Source organism: Pleurodeles waltl, chromosome 10, assembly GCF_031143425.1.
Source record: "Pleurodeles waltl isolate 20211129_DDA chromosome 10, aPleWal1.hap1.20221129, whole genome shotgun sequence".
NCBI lineage: Eukaryota > Metazoa > Chordata > Amphibia > Caudata > Salamandridae > Pleurodeles > Pleurodeles waltl.
Window position 1 is genome coordinate 813309316 of NC_090449.1, and position 13572 is coordinate 813322887.

Here is a 13572-nt window from a genome sequence, read left to right on the forward strand (position 1 = left end):
GTCAAATTTTGATGAAGTAGAAGATTTTGAACAATTTGATAGAGTATGTGAGGTGAGTTTTGAAACTATCTCTGAGGAAAAGTGGCGTGAAGATACTAAGTCTGACAGAGTGTTACAAGAATTGGTAAATTTGTTGCGTTCTGGATGGAAGAGTAAGAGTCAATGTAGTACAGAGTGCAGAGAGTTCTGGAGTGTGAGAGATCAACTAGCTGTTGATCTGGATTTGTTGCTTAGAGGGATGAGGTTGATACCACCATCTAGTGTGAGAGGTCTACTGATCGATCATGCGCATAACAGTCACATGGGAATATCCAAAACAAAGGAGAGATTAAGTTCATCGTATTGGTGGCCTGGTATGGATACTCATGTTGAGAGGGTGGTTCGTGAGTGTGTGCAATGCGCTCTTAGTGAAAAGGCTATGAAGCCTAAGGTTCAACCTATGATTATAAGGGACAAACCGATAGGACCATGGGAATATATAGCATTGGATATTTTAGGTCCTATATATAGCGAAGGGTCAGCTGAGCATGTCATAGTGATCATGGACATGTATTCTAGATGGCCTGAAGTTTGTTTCACCAAGGGAATAGAAACTCGGAAAGTGATAGAATTTCTCAAAAACCTCATTAGTAGGGAGGGTATTCCTTCCACCCTTCTTACTGATAATGGTGTACAATTGATTTAAAGAGAGATGAAGAAATTTCTTAAAGGGTGTGGAATAAGACATAAATTGTGTGCGTTATATCACCCTGAGTGTAATGGTTTAATTGAGAGATTCAATCGAGTTTTAAAGGAGACTATCACATTAGCCAAAGACAATCATCTCAATTGGAAACAGGAAGTAATTAAAAAGGTGGCTGTATATAGGCATACTCCGCATTCAACCACAGGTCAAACTCCTTTTGTCTTATTTCGTGGTAGACGAGGGAACACTATTCTTGAGCCAAATTGGGTTAATGAGTTTTTAGGGGTGAAAGGAAAGAAGTTTATTGATGAAGATTGGAAAGTTAGGGAACGGGAGAAATCTTTGATGAGTAAATGTAACTTTGATAAGAAGAACTCGGTAAAAAAAACTATTGTAAATGTTGGTGATTGGGTTATGGTCAAGAATCCAGTTTTGAAAAGTTGTGGAAAGAAACTTTATTCTCCAATGGAAGTTGTGAAACTTTTCACTAATGCTGTAAAACTTAGTGACGGCCGAATTTGGAATTTGAATAGAATTGTTAAGCTTCACAGTAACACTGCGAATTTGGAAACTCTGGAGGGACAGCAAGATGAAATCTCTCGTTCTGCTGATTAAATGAAACTAAGAAGATCTGAGAGGGTCATCAAGATACCTCCACATTCAAAAGACTATGGGGGTCATTACGACCTCGGCGGTCTTTTCAAAAGACCGCCGAGGCCGCGGGAGACAGAATACTGCCATTGGCGGCGGTATTTCTGTCTCCCTATTATGACATTTCCGCTGGGCCAGCGGACGGTAACAGTGTTACCGTCCGCTGGCCCAGCGGAAATGTCATATCAACATTGCAGCCGGCTCGTAATAGAGCCGGCGGCAATGCTGATGTGCAGCGGGTGCAGTAGCACCTGTCGCGCATTTCACTGCCCGAAATTCGGGCAGTGAAAGGCGCAACGGGGCTATGCCTGGGGGCCCCTGCACTGCCCATGCAAGTGCATGGGCAGTGCAGGGGCCCCCAGGGGCACCCCAAGTCCCCTTACCGCCGGCCTTTCCATGGCGGTGTGTACCGCCATGGACAGGCCGGTGGTCGGGGACTCATAATCCCCAGGGCAGCGGTGCTAGCTTTATGTTTCTCTTATAATTTTTTGAATGTTTCAGTATATATGTAGTGATGGTTATCTTACAGTTTTTAGTATCTTTTCGTTACTCATACTGTTTCTTGGTCATCAATGAAAGGGGAGAGATGTGTTATATCCTAATGAGCACGAGAGTTAGAACCTGGAGAGGTTCTTGGAATGGAAGGGGAGAGCTGGGAGCGCGAGCTGGAGCGCAAGGCGAGGACATTGGGAGAGAAACAAGAGGCTGGGACATTGCTTTAGGATAAGCTTGCTAACACAATAAAACCTGTAAAATATCTTCCTTGTCTGTGGATTCACTTCGATTCAACACACACTTTATTGGCAGCAGGCGCCTCCTCACTCAATGCGCTTCAGTCATAGCCTTAATGCGTATATATATATACAGGGAGTGCAGAATTATTAGGCAAATTAGTATTTTGACCACATCATCCTCTTTATGCATGTTGTCTTACTCCAAGCTGTATAGGCTCGAAAGCCTACTACCAATTAAGCATATTAGGTGATGTGCATCTCTGTAATGAGAAGGGGTGTGGTCTAATGACATCAACACCCCATATCAGGTGTGCATAATTATTAGGCAACTTCCTTTCCTTTGGCAAAATGGGTCAAAAGAAGGACTTGACAGGCTCAGAAAAGTTAAAAATAGTGAGATATCTTGCAGAGGGATGCAGCACTCTTAAAATTGCAAAGCTTCTGAAGCGTGATCATCGAACAATCAAGCGTTTCATTCAAAATAGTCAACAGGGTCGCAAGAAGCGTGTGGAAAAACCAAGGCGCAAAATAACTGCCCATGAACTGAGAAAAGTCAAGCGTGCAGCTGCCACGATGCCACTTGCCACCAGTTTGGCCATATGTCAGAGCTGCAACATCACTGGAGTGCCCAAAAGCACAAGGTGTGCAATACTCAGAGACATGGCCAAGGTAAGAAAGGCTGAAAGACGACCACCACTGAACAAGACACACAAGCTGAAACGTCAAGACTGGGCCAAGAAATATCTCAAGACTGATTTTTCTAAGGTTTTATGGACTGATGAAATGAGAGTGAGTCTTGATGGGCCAGATGGATGGGCCCGTGGCTGGATTGGTAAAGGGCAGAGAGCTCCAGTCCGACTCAGACGCCAGCAAGGTGGAGGTGGAGTACTGGTTTGGGCTGGTATCATCAAAGATGAGCTTGTGGGGCCTTTTCGGGTTGAGGATGGAGTCAAGCTCAACTCCCAGTCCTACTGCCAGTTCCTGGAAGACACCTTCTTCAAGCAGTGGTACAGGAAGAAGTCTGCATCCTTCAAGAAAAACATGATTTTCATGCAGGACAATGCTCCATCACACGCGTCCAAGTACTCCACAGCGTGGCTGGCAAGAAAGGGTATAAAAGAAGGAAATCTAATGACATGGCCTCCTTGTTCACCTGATCTGAACCCCATTGAGAACCTGTGGTCCATCATCAAATGTGAGATTTACAAGGAGGGAAAACAGTACACCTCTCTGAACAGTGTCTGGGAGGCTGTGGTTGCTGCTGCACGCAATGTTGATGGTGAACAGATCAAAACACGGACAGAATCCATGGATGGCAGGCTTTTGAGTGTCCTTGCAAAGAAAGGTGGCTATATTGGTCACTGATTTGTTTTTGTTTTGTTTTTGAATGTCAGAAATGTATATTTGTGAATGTTGAGATGTTATATTGGTTTCACTGGTAATAATAAATAATTGAAATGGGTATATATTTTTTTTTGTTAAGTTGCCTAATAATTATGCACAGTAATAGTCACCTGCACACACAGATATCCCCCTAACATAGCTAAAACTAAAAACAAACTGAAAACTACTTCCAAAAATATTCAGCTTTGATGTTGGTGAGTTTTTTGGGTTAATTGAGAACATGGTTGTTGTTCAATAATAAAATTAATCCTCAAAAATACAACTTGCCTAATAATTCTGCACTCCCTGTATATATATATATGTATGTATACAAACCCAGCAACGTGCCATGACACTGTAAATTTCTATTTACAATTAAATAAAAAATTACAAACTATAATTACAAATAATATTGACAATTATACAAACAATAATAACACATACAACTAAAACAAGATACAAAAACGTGAAGAGAATTAAAAACAATCTTTTTGACAAGTTAATTATTGAAAACGATATTAACAACAAAGATATTCCTGAAAACACTATTAATCCCTAAAAAAATCTATTTTCTCGGTAACAATATTTCTGCATCACATCACGTTATTTGTGTATCACAATATTTTGTTTCAATATTTCTACAACTTGATATTTAAAACTCTATATTTTGTTCAAACACCCTGTCAAAATGGGATAATTGCTAGGGGTGTGCAAAGTTTCAACCTTCTTCCTTGGTGCTGGATGAAGGTGGCACACAGTTTTCTGAGATTCCCAACTTGCAGGGGATATTTGCAGCAAAAAATGTTTCAAGAGAGAATTTGCACACATAGGGGGTTATTCTAACTTTGGAGGAGGTGTTAATCCGTCCCAAAAGTGACGGAAAAGTGATGGATTTACCACCAGCCGTATTACGAGTCCATTATATCCTATGGAACTCGTAATACGGCTGGTGGTATATCCGTCACTTTACCGTCACTTTTGGGACGGATTAACACTCCTCCAAAGTTAGAATAACCCCCATTATTTTTATAGGAGAATTGATATGCCCAAAATTCTTATTGCTGAGATTTGGCCAACAAATGTATTTTCTTTGGAGTTCATTGGAGTTTTCATCAAACCATTTTATTTTAATTTTCCAATCATTATGAAGTTCACAAACACTGAGATACCTAAGAAAATATAAAAACATTAATTAACAAAAACATTCTAACTTACTTACCTGAATAACTGGTTCACTTTTCCACACTTCCTGCAGCACATACACCTCAGTATAACTAAGATGTGCTGGAAATTGAGAGGGGATGAGGCTAAACAACAGAAGGCTACAACAGGAGGCATTTACATAGACTAAATGGGCTGAGGAATGCTTAGGGTTGTGTGCAATTGTGAAATTAGAATTAATAATGTGTGTTTAGTGAACATAAATGGGTCCTAAAATATATGTGTTGAAAATAACAAAGCTTTTCAAATTCATATGACTGTGGGCTTAATCACAAGTTTGGCGGTCGGATGAGCCAACCGTCAAACTCGCAGGGATGATGCCACCATCATACCTGTGGCATCGCCCCCATGTGTATTACAATGTTCATGCTGGGCTGACCGGAGGCAACATTGTATTATGTGTTCCCGCCGGGCTGACCAGTGGGAACAGTGCTACGATATTGATCTTGGCTTCTTTAAGGGAGCCAAGTCCAATAATGCAGCACACCAACACCATTGGAATGCGCTGTCTGCAAAGCAGACAGTGCGCATTCCAATGGTGCTGGTCAGGGGCATGGGCAGTGCAGGAGGCCCACTGCGGCACCCGGCATTGACTTTTCACCAGCCTTTACATGGGGGGGTCCCCGCCATGGAAAAGCTGGTGGAAATCTACATTGTAATCAGCCAGGCAGTGCTGAGTTCAGAGCCGCCATAGCTGAGTACAACTCAGACCACCGTCAGACCATCAGGAGCCATGTTCCTGGCAGAAATGGCGGTTGCGTGGTGGGTCCGCCCACCAGGGTTGTAATGTGGCAGTGGGATCGCCAGAAGTGCGGCAGTCCAATCGTCACCACGAGTGTGGCAGTCCTTGGACCACCACACTCGTAATGAGGCCCTTGTTCTCAAATCTAGGAGTGGGGGATTAATTCTGCTCTGCTGGCAGAGTTGGAGGAAATTTGCCACTCTGCGTTATGCTTGTAATACAGAGCTCCAGACAAATTCCGTCAACTGCCACAGTGTGGAGTTTTTTCTTGTGTGTAACAAGTTAATAGTAACTTGCTGAGCGTGGTGCTGTTCAGGCTCATTTTTCAATGCAGAACATGCTCCCGGCTCTAAAAAGCAACGTAAGCAGTGTGACATGCCTGTTTGTGCCCATTCACGGAACTCCGTGGAATCTCGTGGAGTTTTCATGTAGCTCCACAGAATTCCATGGAGTGAAACTTCATGAGTTACACTCACCCCTACTGAAATCCCCTTCCTTTGTGTTGTGTGTTGCACATTATGAAACTAACATGCTTTCTGTGCTCTCTGTCTGTGCAGTTCAAGTTAAAAATTTACCCTTTGGCTATTTGTAAAATAGTCTCAATTCAAGCAGTTTTGCTGTCCTATATTTTTTCAATATTTAAAAATGTATTTGTCTTCATGCTTCTGGTGTTCTGGTAAAATGATCAGAGCTCAACTTTATCTTTACAAGGCCACTTCTACTGGCTAGCAGATGTTTTATATGTAATTTAACACTTGCCTTTGTTTTCTGTAGTGTAATACAATTAAGAATTATTCATTAGTATTAGAGCTAAAGTAATTTTCCATGTGATGTGTATTCTGTTTTACCCTTGAATATTGTAAAGTATAATTTGTTTAACAACATGCTGACAGTGTGTATCCTCTGTTTGAAACCCTATTTAACATGATGGTTTTTGAGCGTAAGCCAAAACTTTCCCTTGAAAAGACTCCATGTTAGTTTGCTCTTTTACTCTATACTTTGCATTATTATGCCTTGTGCTGATCTGCATCTGGTTCTGGAAATTTTACAAAATAAAGTCTCTGGGCCTGATTTAGAGTTTGGCACAGGTTGCTCCATCACAAACATGGCAGATAACCCGTCCGTCGTATTACGATTCCTATAGAATATAATGGGAACATAATACAGCAGACGACATATCCGTCAAATTTGCGATGGAGTAACCCCATTCACCAAACTGTAAATCAGGCCCTGAGTCACATACTAATTCCCATTGTTTTGTATTTGCTTGCACTTTGAAAATATAATTACATTAGTATTTGAAGTGACTGTGTTTGCTTTCTGCAATTATTTTGAATCTAAAATAAATCCTCATAGTTTTGACTTTGAACCTTGTCTGATGTAAGTTTGATTTGCCTTGGTTTATGTTTGTTCTGGTGTAATCCTTTAAGGACATACACAAGGCCCCACATCCCAGAAATGAGAGCTTAAAATAACAATTAGTGTTAACAGATTTTGGAAGAACATATTAGCACCAACAGTGTTTGTGTGTATCTGGGCTTGTGTAGATCTATCTCCATGTTTGTGTCTCTTAGTGTGCTTGTTTGGTTATGTCACGATGTGAGTGTCAGTCAGTGTTAAGTTTACAACAGAGACAAATCCACTAAGTACATTCTGTAATCCTGTAGGCCCTATTGCTCCCCAACTATCTTACTCAGTAATGCCTATGACACCCGTGGGCTGCTAATTTGAGGTGGTTTTAGATTGTCCTCCAGTTTTCATCCTGTTTAGCACTTCGACAATTGGTGATAGCTGTCCTTGATATAACTAGAAGTATGTCCCACATCTTGGAGGTTTCTGATGCTTGATCACGTGGATTTAACTGCCATGTGTTATTGTTATTATTGTGGTTGTTGGTTGACTGGGATAGGAGCCCTGGTCAAGAAACAACCACAGTCCCTTGCAGAGGGAACACAAAAGGTGATTACATTAACCTGTGCTTAGCCCTGTAGAACGAGTTATGATTTTTTTTTACATTTTAGAAAAAACTAGCGGTCAGAAAAGGGGGGTTTTCCCCTGGCCCAGGGAATCCGCCATGGCGGCGCTGCTTGCAGCACCGCCATGGGGATTCCGACCCCCTTCCCGCCAGCCTGTTTCTGGCTGTGTCCACCGCCAGAACCAGGATGGCGGGAACGGGTGCCATGGGGCCCCTGGGGGCCCCTGCACTGCCCATGCCACTGGCATGGACAGTGCAGGGGCCCCCTAACAGGGCCCCACAAAGATTTTCACTGTTTGCTTTGCAGACAGTGAAAATCGCAACGGGTGCCACTGCACCCGTCGCACCCCTGCAACACCGCCGGCTCTATTCGGAGCCGGCTTCCTCATTGCAGGGGCTTTCCCGCTGGGCCGGCGGACGGCCTTTTGGCGGTCGCCCGCCGGCCCAGCGGGAAAGTTGGAATGACCGCCGTGGTCTTTTGACCGCGGTGCGGTCATTCGGCGGTAACCGCATGGCGGCCGGCGACTGCCGCCCGCCGCGGTCAGAATGACCGCCTTAGTCTCTTTTTTTGGAAGTCAAAAATCTCCTTTGGGACAAGGCAGAGGGATGTAATCACAGACAGTTCCACTAGGCCAGATACCCCTTTGGCGAAGGACCAATGAACAGGATTTGCTGCTGCTGCCGAGAACAATGTAGTGGGAAAAGCCGCAATGTCAATCTGACTGGTAATGCATCTTGGCACCTATAGGCCAGCAGATTGGGCCCCATCTCCTCTTGATTCTAGGGCTCCAGACATTCTTGACTCCCCTCATGGGCAGCCAGGGACCTAGTGGTCTCACAGACCCACTCAGAAACCTGTAACACTTCATGGTGCTACCTGAGCTCCACTTCCTTACAGGCAACGTGCTCCAGGTCCTTCCCCAACAGACAGCCCATGGAGCCACTCAGGCAACCCTAACATTTCCAGGTGTGACCAGGGCTCCACCTACTTCCAGGCAATGTGTTTCAGGTCATTGCCCAGCAGACAGTCCACTGGCATAGCAGTGCTCACAGCACCTTTCAGAAGACCTGAACCCCCACTCAAAAGGAATCACAGCTACAGGGTTGTGGCTCTCTCAGTTGTCTGCTACTACAACCTTGTGGAATGTAATAGATATCACCTGTTCTGAGGACACCAGATGACATCTGACAGTAGTCATACGGGCTCCTGTGTCCCTCAGAGCCTCCACTCTCTGCCCATTGATAGTGACCAACTGGCTATACTTTGAATTATTGGAGGGCATGTGGGCTTGATTCTAGGGAGCAGTTTTTGGCCAGATATTTTCCTCAATTTTGGGATTTGGCCATCTGGGCACCTTTAGCATGACAATCAAGGGTCCAGGACCGGTGGGGCACCACTTGGGGGTTCAGACCTCACTCAGACTGGATCTAGGCGCAGGTTCAACATGGTGGGATTCTTTTGTGTCCCTGTGGATCTGGACAATGGAAGTTGGTGATAAGCCTGGCAAAGGTCTATTCTGCCCCAGATGTCCTGGCAAGGATATCGCATGAGCCAGCCCTAGTAGGAAGGCCCTGTAACATTGGGAAACAATCAACACACAAGTTGCTTCATGCTCAGAAGCCTTAGGCTCACTATACAGGAGGTCATTCTCCTAATATATGAGGTGATCAGATACTCTCAGCTTTCCAGGTCCAGCAGCAAGTAATGACCCCATTCACAACCCAAACAGTCAAAGAATACACAGAGCTAAGTGAGGCAGAACATTTCACTCCAGACAACATAGCCATACACAGATAAGAACTATGATAAGATATAACAGTGTACCACTCTTCAAGGGACTTAAACGTAAATTAAATATGCAATTCAAGTATAAGCAAATTTAACTATGTTTTAGGGGAGTGTGCACAAGCATTTTAGCACTGGTTAGCAGATAGCACTGGTTAGCAGACAGCACAGATAGCACTGGTTAGCAGATATCACAGATAGTACCATAAGGCTGATAGGTCTGACCGTTATTCACTATGATATAGTGCTACAATGCTGCATACTATCTAGGGCTATACTTGTGATCATCTTTCTGAACTGTGATTTCCCTGTCTTTGTATAGTTTGCTTCCTTTAACTTCTCTCTATTTGTACTCAATCCTGATGCTGAATACCTCTGTGTGTATTACTTTGATGCTTTGTGCACTCCAAGTAGGTTCTAAACACTCATTATAGATTTGTAGCCTGCCACACTGGCCATTGAACCCATATAACAAGGGAGTTGGCCTTTGATGGCTGGGATACCATGCTACGGGTCTGTAACACCATTAGAACATTATGCAAATTAGAAAAAGCAGTTTACAATCCCTTGCACCTCCAAACCTTTAGTTCCCCTTCCAGTTCCTGGGGGTGTGTGTGTGTTTGTGTGTGTGTGCACTCTATGGGTGCTAGGGATGTCCCCTGTGCGACAGCATTGGGCTTGACTCCATGTGGAGCCGAGTCCAATGCTGCTGCACATTTTCCACTGGGCTGACCAGCGGAATCCTTGGTTTCTGCCGGTCAGCCCAGTGGAAAACTCATAATGGGGCCAGTGGGGAGCCCCCCAGCACCTGGGCAATCTCCTAATTAGAAGTTTGGCAGTCGGTTTTTCTGACTGCCAAACCCGTAATCCGCCCCAAAGTGTCATTCTTGACTGGATGAGCCCTAGTCCCCTCCATGTTGAAAAATGGTGGAACTGGGTGTATTACATGTATTAAATAAAGCACACCTAACAAATGGTTACATAGGGCTAAGATAACATACTTTTCAAAAGAAAATGGGGAACACTCATCTCCATGGGTACTTAAAATCTAAGGACCAGATGTACAAAGGTTCAAAATAGCCATTTCCAAATTGCAAATTTCACCAAATTACTCTTCTTAATTTATTAGTTTGTTCCTTCCTCAGTATGCAAATTGGTAGAATTCACTTTCTCAATTTAGCAATATCCTAATACCGATTTGTAAAAATGCTAATCAATATTTAGGAGACGCAAATTTCGAAAGTCTCGTTTGGGAGCAGCTTGATGATATCGCATTGAGGGAGTTCTTTCACACATGTTCTGTAGAATACTCTGAACCAGACAGGAAGGCAGACTGTGAGAGCTGAGCACAGACGTCAGAGGCTTTTGGAGCAACTTTCTAACATAATGTGCCTAGAGGAGATCAACAATAAAGCTGGAGACCGCAAAAGGAATTTGAAAGTCAGTGAAAAAGAGTGGGAGGTGATCACTGAAGAATGCGTTCTTCGTCATGTTGACCTCATTGGGAAAAGCTCCTTCCAAGTCCCAGAAAGCTAGAAAAAGAATTTGGCAGGCCATCCAAGACAAAATAAATGCTGTGAAAGTGATGCAACACACCATCAAGCAAATAAGGCAGCAGTGAACTATTTGCTTTAACATAAAAAAGGAAAGGTGGCAAATAGACTTGCTGAGCCCTTGAAATAGGGAGGGTTCCTCAACCCAGGTAGCTACAACAACGCTGGAAGTCCTAATGGAAAGCACCTTCAGGTCAGAAAGTATAGTTACGCTTTCAGAAATTGATACTTCTGTCCCTCATACTACATCCAAAGATAAGTGTAAAATTATTAAATTATTTAATGTAAATTTTGATAGCTATTCAAATATTTTTAAGTCAAAGGCAATAGACAAAATACTCATGATCAATGTATATTACTACCTTTCTGATGCATTTAGGAGAGGTAGTAGATACACTCTGGACTTGTTTTAATAATAACCTCTGATATTTTTTAAAAACTCTAAAAGACATTTATGAATGATAAAAAAAACAATCAGTTTTAGTTTGTTATCAACAAAAAATAAATGTTTAGCTTTTAGATTTGGCATACTATAAATTATTTTATATATCAGAGATGTCCCATCTGCAAAAGGTGAAGATTCCATGCAGGAGCCACCTCAAGACAGTCAGTCAAACTTAGAGGAAGATAATGCAAACCACCCACACCATCTGTGCCATTCAGAGACAGAGCAGCAGTTACTCCACTGCTAGATTTCCCTCAGGAGTCAGAGGACCAAACTACAGGAATTAAGACAACACAACCTGCCAAAAGAGGCAGACACATGCATAGGAGGCTTTTTTCTGCACAAAAGCAGCACTTTCGAACTGAGAGGTTTTGGCATTATTAGGTATACAGATGATGTGAAACTAAGGGCTTGATTTAACGTTTGGCAGAGGGAGCTATATCATCACAAATGTGACAGATATCCCATTCAAGATTTTACAATCCCGTCATAGCCAATGGAGATTGCAATACGGTGGACAGGATGTCCGTCACATTTGTGGCAGAGTAACCTGTCCGGCAAACTCATAATCAGGCCCTAAGACTTTTTTTGGTGGCTTGGATGCCTTAGTTTTGGCAATGAGGTGCCTACAAGATAAGAATTGGTTAGCACACAGTTAAGGTCTGTTGGAAAATGGGTTATTGGTAGGGCAGGTAGGTACCTACACCTAGCAACAAGCCACTAACCTCCACATAGGTACAGTTAGGTCTCAGTAAATTAATCCCAGCTCAACCCTTGGTAGCTTGGCAACGAGCGTCAAGGCTTAACTTAGGAGACAAAGTGTAAAGCATTCAAATATCACAAAACAGTAATTAAATAAAACACAGGAAACAGTTTAAAAATCCAAAACCAATTTATAAAAATAGTTTATATTTTTATCTTTAAAATGACACAAAAACGATTAAAATCGGTTCAGGGGAACCGGAGATATGAATTTTTAAAGAATTATTACTTTTCTAGCGCTTAGAAACAAAAAGCGCCAATCGGGTCATCTGGTTGCACCTCGACCGGGGCAAAGTCAAACTTTCAGGCCGACCGCGATGGAGCCCTGCTCGGCTACAGGTCGCGGGAGGCCTCGGTTAAAAAGTTACCTTCTGACTTAGTCTTTATTTTGAAGTTTTTCTTCACCGGGACGAACCTGCCAGTTGAATCCGACCTCCTGGAGCCCTTGTCCGGATACGCGATGTGGGTTTCCTCGGTGGAGACTTTTACCTTCGGACTTAGTCGTTTTTTCGAGATGAAAATCCTTCGACCGGGGTAAACCTGGATCTTGATCCGACGTCCATGGAGCCCTTCTCGGATACGATGGCTGGGAGGTCCCGGTCAACTTTTTACCTTCGGACTTAGTCTCTTTTTTGGATGGTTTTCTTTACCGGGACGAACCACGAAGTCAGGCTGGGTCGCGGTTGAGGCAAGCCGGCTAGAATTTCCGCGGCGGGTCGGTCCCTCTCTGGAGCTTTTTTCCAAAAATTCTCAAATCTTTTCCAAACTTCTGGGGCTTCACCCAGATGTTCTTTTAAGGTTCTTTTGGGGTCCACAGCTCACCCCAAGGGTCCAGAAGTTCTGTGATGGTCCTTGGGGGGTGCGGACTTCAACTCCCAGAATGCACCTGGCGCAAACTCCTTTTTGGCCACTGGACAGTGGTCAGCTGGTCGCTTTCTTCAGGAGTTGGTGCAGGGGACTCTGGTTAGCAATTTTTCACCTGTAGCAAACAGGGAGTCCCTCCTTGAACCAGTTGAAGCCAGGCAAAGTCCTTCTTGTGGTGAAGCCCAAGTGTGCAGCTGGTGCAGTCCTTCTGAGTGCAGGTTCCAGGTGCAGGCCAGGGGTCCAGCAGGGCAGTCCTTCTTCTTCTTTAGTTCCTTTCTTGTTGAATTCTGGAGGGGATCTGAGGTGTGGGTGCAGGTCTGCCAGTTTTATCCTTGCTCCTGGATGAAAAGCACGGGGGCCCTGGTTCTCCAATCAGGGACAGGGTCGTCCCCCTGTGATGACCACTTCCTGGGAAGTGTGGCAAAAATCCATCCCAGAAGGCAACAGTCTCTAAAAATCCAACATGGATGAATCTGATTTTTGGAGGTTACATCTGGCTGAGCCCACCCACTGGTGTGGCTAAAAATCATAAACACACCCCTCTCCTGCCCTCTCCTAATCTAATCAAGGGGGCACCTAATTGTCTGGGGTTGCAGGATGTGGGGGTGTTGCTGGGTGCTCCAAATGTCCTTCTCTGCCTTTGAAGACCAGTTTGGCAGCCCTCCCCCTTCCTGCCTCACCATCTGCTGAGGGGAGATTCTCTCCCCCAAGCACATTCCTTTGTGTGAAGCCTGACCACTTCACACCTCATCAAGGCAGCCTGGCAGAAGC